Source organism: Nerophis ophidion, linkage group LG17 (genome assembly GCF_033978795.1).
Source record: "Nerophis ophidion isolate RoL-2023_Sa linkage group LG17, RoL_Noph_v1.0, whole genome shotgun sequence".
NCBI lineage: Eukaryota > Metazoa > Chordata > Actinopteri > Syngnathiformes > Syngnathidae > Nerophis > Nerophis ophidion.
In genome coordinates, this window is record NC_084627.1 from 5408200 (window position 1) to 5417985 (window position 9786).

The window sequence follows — 9786 nt, forward strand, 5'->3', positions numbered from 1 at the left end:
CGTTAACAGAAGGCATGTGGTAAAGGCAAGCATGCGCTAATTAGTTTAAAACTTCTTCTCACTCCGGCGCTTACCAAAGGCATGCGGTAAATTTAGGCCTGCGCTTATACATTTGAGTGTAATGTAAGGATACCATCATGAAAAGCACATTTAATAAAAAAAAAACGTTATTATGGTCTTATCTTTACTTATAAATGAAGTCCATGCGCAGCTCCTTCTGATCAAAAGCATCGATAACTTGTTTATAGAAGTCTTCCTTATCTTTCTACAGTTTTAAAAGTTTCTCTGTCTCGATGGAGATCTTCCTTTATTACCTCCTGCTTCAATTGAAAGTCCAGTTTAGAAAACAGTTTTATTTTAGATATGTAATCCTCCATGTTAAAAGTGCAAGCGAGAGGAAAAAATCAACTCTTGCTGCTTGTCACTTCTTCTGCAGCCGAGTTGTCGCAAGAAGGATCACTAGCGCCCTCTACCACCAGGAGGCGGGAGTCATTTAATGACTCATATTTGACACACGCAGCTACGGTATATTAGTAAAACATAGCTGCTTACTGTTCTTTTTAAAATATTCAATAGCTTGGAACTAAAATCCTACTGAATAGCTCTTAATCTTCTTCCCTTTATGCGATTTCAAACGATTGAAATCAGCCTCCTCCATTTTGAAAATGATGACAGGTGAAATGTCACTCTTGACGTGACGAGTTTGACCCTGTGGAAATTCTAGGCAAATGGTAATTATTTGTCAAAACGAGTTTGACCCGGCGGAAATTTTAGACGTGCTAATAAAAATAATATTTTGCGAAAAGAGTTTGACCCGGCAGTAATTCTAGGCAGGCGCATACGATATTTTAAGAATGGCAAGCATGTGTTTTGGTGAGCGCTTGTGTATGATCATGTACTGTTTTCAACATAAGGACAAAATATAAATGTTCATCCTTGCTGCCATTTTAGTGCCAAGGAAGTAAATTGCCGCACACGTGAGTTAATTACCCAGTAACATTTTGAGGTGTCTGATAAGAAGTAGAAAAAAAACTCCATGTTAATTAACTCACTGGGCAGATTGTAGCTTTGGGGTTAATGAAGGGAGCTGCTGAATTAAGCCTCACAGGTCAGGGCAGGCAAAATGATGTTTTTTACTTTCATTCTACAGCATTTTTCATACTTTCCACCCAAGACTCATTTCAGTGTTCCAGTGGTGTTGACAATGTTGAAAGTAAGAATATTGCTTTCACACTTTTTAATCTAATCGTTCCCACATTCTCATAAATGACGGATATTACTTGTTAGTCCCCCGATAGGAGAGCCCGTTGTTGTTTTCGTTCGATGCACGTTTTCTCTAAATGTGTGCAGCGGGTCGTGATGTACATTTCACACATGTTCGCAGGGCGCACTCTGAAGGAAATGCAACATTTATGCATGTAGGGGTGAGGGGAATAAAAGCAGCACATCCTCCATTTTAAAGGCGAGACTTGGTGGTGAGGCTGGTGTCTGTTGCCGTCACCTCCCCTCAATCCTTAGTAAAACACAACAAAATTATTGCAACTTAACATATATATTTTTTTTACATTTTACTTAAAATATATATATATTTACTACTAGAACCCATGAAAATAATTGTGTAGTAATAGTATTCACTGTTCGAAGACAAACATAACTGCCCTCTGTGAAAACCACTTTGACGCTTCTGGTATAAACAGGTCTTCTGTTGAGGTCAGTCCACTCCTGGATGTGATGATTGCACCTTCATCCACTCACTGCTGAAGTCAGGTGGGTGAGCAGATGTGCTCCTCCTCCTCCTCCTCCTCCTCCTCTTCCAACTCTCTCTCTCCTGTTTCTTTTTGCATGCAAGCGCAGAGGACAGAGGAGGAGCGCCCATACAGCGAAAAGGGACTCGCAGACACAATGCAGGTACAGTAAGCGTTTTGTTATAATACATGATTTATTTGTTTAGGGCAGGGGTCACCAACGCGGTGCCCGCGGGCACCAGGTCGCCCGTAAGGACCAGATGAGTCGCCCGCTGGCCTGTTCTAAAAATAGCTCAAATAGCAGCACTTACCAGTGATCTGCCTCTATTTTTTAAATTGTATTTATTTACTAGCAATCTGGTCTCGCTTTGCTGGACATTTTTAATTCTAAGAGAGACAAAACTCAAATAGAATTTGAAAATCCAAGTAAATATTTTAAAGACTTGGTCTTCACTTGTTTAAATAAATTAATTTATTTTTTTACTTTGCTTCTTATAACTTTCAGAAAGGCAATTTTAGAGAAAAAATACAACCTTAAAAATGATTTTAGGATTTTTAAACACATATACCTTTTTACCTTTTAAATTCCTTCCTCTTCTTTCCTGAAAATTTAAATCAATGTTCAAGTACATTTATTTTTTTTTATGGTAAAGAATAATAAATAAATTTTAATTTAATTCTTCTTTTTAGCTTCTGTTTTTTTGACGAAGAATATTTGTGAAATATTTTTTCAAACTTATTATGATTAAAATTCAAAAAAATTATTCTGACAAATCTAGAAAATCTTTAGAATCAAATTTAAATCTTATTTCAAAGTCTTTTGAATTTATTTAAAAAAAGTTGTTCTGGAAAATGCAGAACTAATGATTTGTCTTTGTTAGAAATATAGCTTGGTCCAATTTGTTATATATTCTAACAAAGTGCAGATTGGATTTTAACCTATTCAAAACATGTCATCAAAATTATAAAATTAATCTTAATCAGGAAAAATTACTAATGATGTTCGTGGATAACTCCTCTGGCAGGGGGCTCCCCTCGTCTCTTTTAATGCACAGCAGAGGACACATAGCAAGAGTGGTCCTCGGGTCCTGTTGATCAGGGGCAGTAGCTCCACAGCCACAGATCCACTTTTAACCACTAATATCACAGTCAAAATGAAAGCTTGTTCCCATAGGCACCATAAACTGTTAATAATGTTTAGACAAAAGTGTATGTTATATATACTATTATATTTATAGTATTTATATAGGTGTGTGTGTGTGTGTGTGTGTGTGTGTGTGTGTGTGTGTGTGTGTGTGTGTGTGTGTGTGTGTGTATTTTGGGTATATGCATGTGTGTATGTATGTGATTATATATATGTATGTGTATATATATATATATATATATATATGTATATATTTATGTATATGTATATAAATTGTATATACGTGTGTGTGTATATATGTGTGTGTTGTGTACATATGTGTGTGTAAATATGTAAGTTTGTGTGAATTTAAATGTATTTTATATAGACTATATAGCAGCAACCACTGAATTGAATTATATTATATATATTATTGTATTATATATTGTAAATATATATTGTATATGTATAGGGGTGGGACCTAATAAGTTTACTTCTTCCCACTCCCTTTTGAGCCAATCTTGACATCTACAAAAGATTAGTCACATGTAATGTTTTCAATGTAGGTGTAAAAATAATGTATCTATATATTTCTTTTGTATTTTATGACATTGTCTTGTTTTGTTTGCATGGCTCAAAATAAACCAATCATTCATTCATTCATGTTCCATAAATTCTTTTTTTTATTTTTTTCAAAAAGATTCAAATCGGCTTGTTTTTCTCTTCTTTTTTTTGGTTGAATTTGGAATTTTAAAGAGTCGAAATTGAAGATAAACTATGTTTCAAAATTTTATTTTCATTTTTTTCCTGTTTTCTTCTCTTTTAAACCGTTCAATTAAGTGTTTTTTCATCATTTATTCTCTACAAAAAATTTTCCGTAAAAGGAAAAAAAATGTACGACGGAATGACAGACAGAAATACTCATTTTTTATATATATATATAGATTTATTTATTAAAGGTAAATTGGGCAAATTGGCTATTTCTGGCAATTTATTTAAGTGTGTATCAAACTGGTAGCCCTTCCCATTAATCAGTACCCAAGAAGTAGGTCTTGGTTTCAAAAAGGTTGGTGACCCCTGGTTTAAGGTTTCTGCAGGTGTATCCATTTAATGGTCGCTTGATATGTTTGTGTATGTATGAAAAATGTCCAATGCATTGAAAAAGAGTTTAAAACACTTTAGCCTCTTGTTATTTACATGTTTTTTTATTGGAGAAAAATGCTGCAGACTGATAATATTTGCAAATTGTTGTATTTTGTCAATATAGTCAATATATTTTTTATCCTGCACTACTATGAGCTAATGCAACACATTTTGCTCTTATCTGTAGCGCAAAGTCCAAATTTGTATGACAATAAAAGTAAGTCTAAAAAGTAATTTCTTTCACAGCAGTTTTGCAAAACACTTTACCGGAATAAAAGCGGTTGTGCTGTGACGAGGACATCCCGTGCAGGCTTTCTGGTAGTATTCTCGGGCTTTGTCCATAAAGGGGCTGCCATACCAATGTAGTTATCGTGTTTTGTTTTGTTTTTAAAAAAAGGTAGACATTAATAACCTCCCACATAACACATGCTTGGTAAGTAAAATGTTGAAAGTGTTGAAAAAAATAAACACATATTGATATAAATAGTAAGCAAATATTTGCATGTACATGGGTTGCATGACAAGTGTAAAAATGGTGTCACTGTCACCATGGAGACTGTCATTTGGTGCACATTCATGGCGTCATGTTCCCACCTGTGGTGTTTTGCCGTGTTGTGGAACACGTAGCACACCACTATTGTCTGTGTTGCGCTCCTCCACTGCCATTTCTACAACAGAACCTATTTAGACTACTGGGTAACACACGGCACTCTGACAAAAATCAACCTGTTGTTACTCTAACAATCCATCCATCCATTTCCTACCGCTTATTCCCTTTCGGGGTTGCGGGGGGCGCTGGCGCCTATCTCAGCTACAATCGGGCGGAAGGCAGGGTACACCCTGGACAAGTCGCCACCTCATCGCAGGGCCAACACAGATAGACAGACAACATTCATACTCACATTCACACGCTAGACATGCAAACTCCACACAGAAAGATCCCGAGCCTGGATTTGAACCCAGGACTGCAGGAACTTCGTATTGTGAGGCAGACGCACTAACCCCTCTGCCACCGTGAAGCCCACTATAACAATCTACAAGGTTAATGTCAGGTTCAAACACTGTTGACATTTATTAAACAAGACAAGAAGCAAGGAAATAAACAGACAGAATTAAATTTGGCTCAATTGAGGAGAGACGTCTGGACTGTACTCAGCACGCTTCCTCTTTTATTTGGACTTTCCCTGATAACATGGCAACAGCTGTTTCTAAGGGACGGGGGTCGTAAACAGCCAGTTCAAAAAATTGGTCGGTTCAAAGAAAAGGCTGTGAAAGAGTTCAAAGAAGAGGTCGTAAAACAAAGAAGCGGTGCCTGGAGGGGAGTCTGGTCCTGCTTCCTTTCTGTTTTGTTGTTCTCGGGTCAGGAAAAAAAATATTGCTGTGGATTACATTACATCAAATAAACATAACACCTTCATGTGGCTTCCCATCCTACACAGTGGAGTTTTACAAGCCTTTTTCTTGGTAGGATCAAAGACAGCTTTTGTCTTCTCGCCGGGAAGTCCTGGCACCACAATGTTTTGTGATAACTTGGATACAATTATTCTGACAGTTAATACAGATCGCTTCTCTTTTTTCCCCTCCATTTATCTGCTTTCTTTTGTGTTTCAAGTTGTCATTACATATATGTATTGTTGCATTTGAGACAATGGTATTGTTGATAATAGAGGTATCTATTGCCATTTATCATTGTCAATTGTGCCATTTGTATTGGTATTTGTATTGCTCCATTTGGAGTGTAATAATGTTCATTGTCATTTCCGTTTTGTTAATATTTACTTCACTAAATGCTTCTGTCAGGTTCAAACACTGATGACATCTATTAAACAGACACGAAGCAAGGAATCATGCAGAGACAGAGTTCAATTTGGCTCAATGAGGAGAGACGTGTTGGGCTGCACTCTTAGTTACAGATCCAACCTACGCTCTAAGGTCCAGACCCACGTGCTCCTCTATTTATTTGGGAGGTCCCTGGTTACATCACTGAGGCTGCTTCTGAATTAAGGGCGGGTGATTTCAGCAGCCCCAGTTGGACACAATATATGATTAGGCAGAAATGCAAATGTGCTGACACTCGTGATATCGCCCTGTCTCTGCTGTGTCTGTGTCACGGTACTCGATGTTCTGGACACATACACTGATACGAGAGGACTAACAAATGTTGGCTTTGTGAGTTGTCCCTTTGCACAGATAGAAAAATACAACTTCAGCACAATTGATGATAACCCTAGCAACTGCCTTTAAGCATAAGAGTTGTGTGATAACTTATGCAATGGCTAAATTACAAGAAGAAAACCTAAATATAACAATCCCAAATTACTAGAAATGAGGAACCAATTTAAATAAAGTACAAAAAACAATTCCAATTCCACAAAAGTGTTACAATGTAATAGGAAAACAAGAGAGTGCGTTGACCATAATATCAAATAAATGAAAATGCTTCGCTTGGTTACAAATAGGCTGTGGAGGTTGCCCTCGCGTGGGTCCTCCAGATCACCAAGCACCGACGAGAGCCCGGTTTAGGGTTACAATACAGTTTTATTTTCTTTATCTTGCAGCAGGTTGCTTTCCAGCAACTGTCTTATTGTCTGTGTCAGTCTCGCTCTCACGCCAGCTCCAACAACCTCTCTCATCCTGGCTGCTGCTTATAAACGGCGACAGGTGATGAGATGACAAGACCCACCTGGGCCATCTACGCACCTGTCGCTGACTTCGAGGCCGGCCCTGGCACACCCCGTTCCGCTGCAGGCCCGCTGGCCACGCCCCCCCCCCCCCCCCCCACATAGGCAAAGAAACATAATTACAAAGTCAGACTGTTCACACAAATTCCACAAAATGTAAAAAAAACATCTGCAAGTTCAATTTATAACGCTGAAGGTGTACGCTGAGGAATGCCAGATATGTGCTTGCTAAACACCGGCAATATAGCAAAATGCAGTGCTGCGGAAGTTGTTTCATGTAACGGCATGTGAAAAGGCTGCTGAAGTCATCCAGCAGCTGAAAAATGGAATCGCTGGATAGAAGATATGTCTCTCTGTCGCCTCCTTCTCTCCACATTTTTGCGTAAACTGTGCCAATTTGAACGTGCCAACCATTTTTGTCTTGATAAATCACACTACCAGCGCTGAATGATCCAGTGTTGGGAGTTAGCGGGGGAGGTGTATATTTTAGTGTCCCGGAATAGTTAGTGCTGCAAGGGGTTCTGGGTATTTGTTCTGTTGTGTTTATGTTGTGTTACAATGCGGATGTTCTCCCGAAATGTGTTTGTCATTCTTGTTTGGTGTGGGTTCACAGTGTGGAGCATATTTGTAACAGTGTTAGAGTTGTTTATACGGCCACCCTCAGTGTGACCTGTATGGCTGTTGAGCAAGTATGCCTTGCATTCACTTGTGTGTGTGAGAAGCCATAGATAATATGTGATAGGGCTGGTGCGCAAAGGCAGTTTTTTGGAGCTCTGTACTTCTCCCTACGTCCGTGTACCACTCCGTACAGCGGCGTTTTAAAAAGTGTGGAAGGATGCTGATATGTTTAAGAGTTCTTCCTTTTTACATAGCCATGTTTAGAGTAGCTACTTTTCCTTTGTGTATTCTACCAGTCTTTCTTTGTCTTCAGATCCCAGGTTAGTGTCGTAAACCATCGGAATGTGAAGACCCCCCCCACGTCTCTCTCACCTTATGGTGTTGAGAGGAGGGGGAAGAGGGCTTTTTTTTATGTGAAAAGAGTGTGTTTTCCCCTTGGAATGCCAGATCAACTAGAGTTGCCGATATGAATGTATTGGTTAAGTTAACCTCCTAAAGCTTTAGTAAAACTTGGAAATATTCCAATTCTGTCTCGATGGTCCTTCTTACTCAGCATATATGTCATCAAAAGAACTTGGGATTGACCAGTAACTTAGATTCCCTTGGAGGAAGAGGTGGTCCGACGCAACAATTTGGGGGCTCGTCCGGGATGACACGCTGAGGATTGATCATCTCTTGCACTCTTCTGGACAGACTCACTTGGCTAAACATAAATCAAGGTAAGCAGAGCCTTTTTGTAAAATCTGCATTAGGAGTCTGTCCTGAAGTCTGTAAGTCAAACATTGTTTTGGACCTCATAGGCCGAGTTGTAATATTTTAGTGTTGAGTGCATTTTTACCTTACGACATAATAGTTGAGAGGCTTCACGGTGGAAGAGGGGTTAGTGCGTCTGCCTCACAATACGAAGGTCCTGAGTAGTCAGGGTTTAATCCCGGGCTCGGGATCTTTCTGTGTGGAGTTTGCATGTCCTCCCCGTGAATGCTTCCTCCCACTTCCAAAAACATGCACCTGGGGATAGGTTGATTGGCAACACTAAATTGGCCCTAGTGTGTGAATGTGAGTTTGAATGTTGTCTATCTGTGTTGGCCCTGCGATGAGGTGGTGACTTGTCCAGGGTGTACACCGCCTTCCACCTAATTGAAGCTGAGATAGACACCAGCGACCCCAAAGGGAATAAGCGGTAGAAAATGGATGGATAGATGGACATAATAGTTGTAAATTGTGGTCCGACGCAACAAAAGTAATCAATTTTACTTTTTGAAACAGATACCGATAATTTCCGATATTAGATTTTAAAGCATTTATCGGCCGATAATATCGGCAGTCTGATATTATCGGACATCTCTAATAAAAACATTTAATATGTGATTGTACTTCTGGAAATTGTACATGCCTTAAAACTCTATAAAGAAATGTCAGAATAATTGTTTTTAAACTATCACAAAAAACTTTGTATTACATTGTGTTCCGGACAAGAAGACCAAAGGCTGAAACCTTCCAAGAAGAATGCTCGTAAAAAAAAAGGGACGGCGTGGCGCAGTGGGAGAGTGGCCGTGCGCAACCCCACCTAGAACCAACCTCGTCGCGTCCGTTGTGTCCTGAGCAAGACACTTCACCCTTGCTCCTGATGGGTGCTGGTTAGCGCCTTGCATGGCAGCTCCCTCCATCAGTGTGTGAATGTGTGTGTGAATGGGTAAATGTGGAAATAGTGTCAAAGCGCTTTGAGTACCTTGAAGGTAGAAAAGCGCTATACAAGTACAACCCTTTTATCATTTAAAACTCCACTGGGACTACAAAGCGGACAGATGGCAGGATCTGCCCAACTTCCACAGGAACTCTTTTTGAAGTGTTTTACGAACTCTTTTTGAACTATTTATGGAACTCTCTTTGAACTATTTTATGGGACTCTCTTTGAAATATTTTATGGTACTCTCTTCAAACTATTTTATGGGACTCTGTTCGAACTATTTTATGGGACTCTTTTTTTTAACTATTTGACAAACTCTCTCCAAACTGTTTGGTAACCGAAGGCAACGCTGTTTACGACCCACTTCCCTCAGGAAGCAGCTGTGGGCAGGGGGGGGGGGGAGAAAGTCAAATAAAGAAGGAGGAGTACAATCTGGGGGCAGAGCGTGGTGCAGGACTGTACAGAGAGTACAGTGGCCATGTCTCTCCTCAGATCTGAGTCCAAATTCAATTCTGTCTCTGATTGATTCTTTGCCTTTTGTCTTGTTTAATAGATGTCATCAGTGTTTGAACCTGACAAAATGTTTGAAAAAAAGGAGCTAAAACAAGCATGTATTTTTGCTTTGTTTATGTTTTAGCATTGGATGTCTGACCAGTGGTTTTGAAAATACACAAACCAGCAGTTATCGGTCACCTCAGCAAGGCAGCAGCTCTGATCTTTTATTGATGCATTTTTAAGGAGTGTGAATTATTGAGCGACGCACTGCGCCCCGCCTCCACACTCAAACAG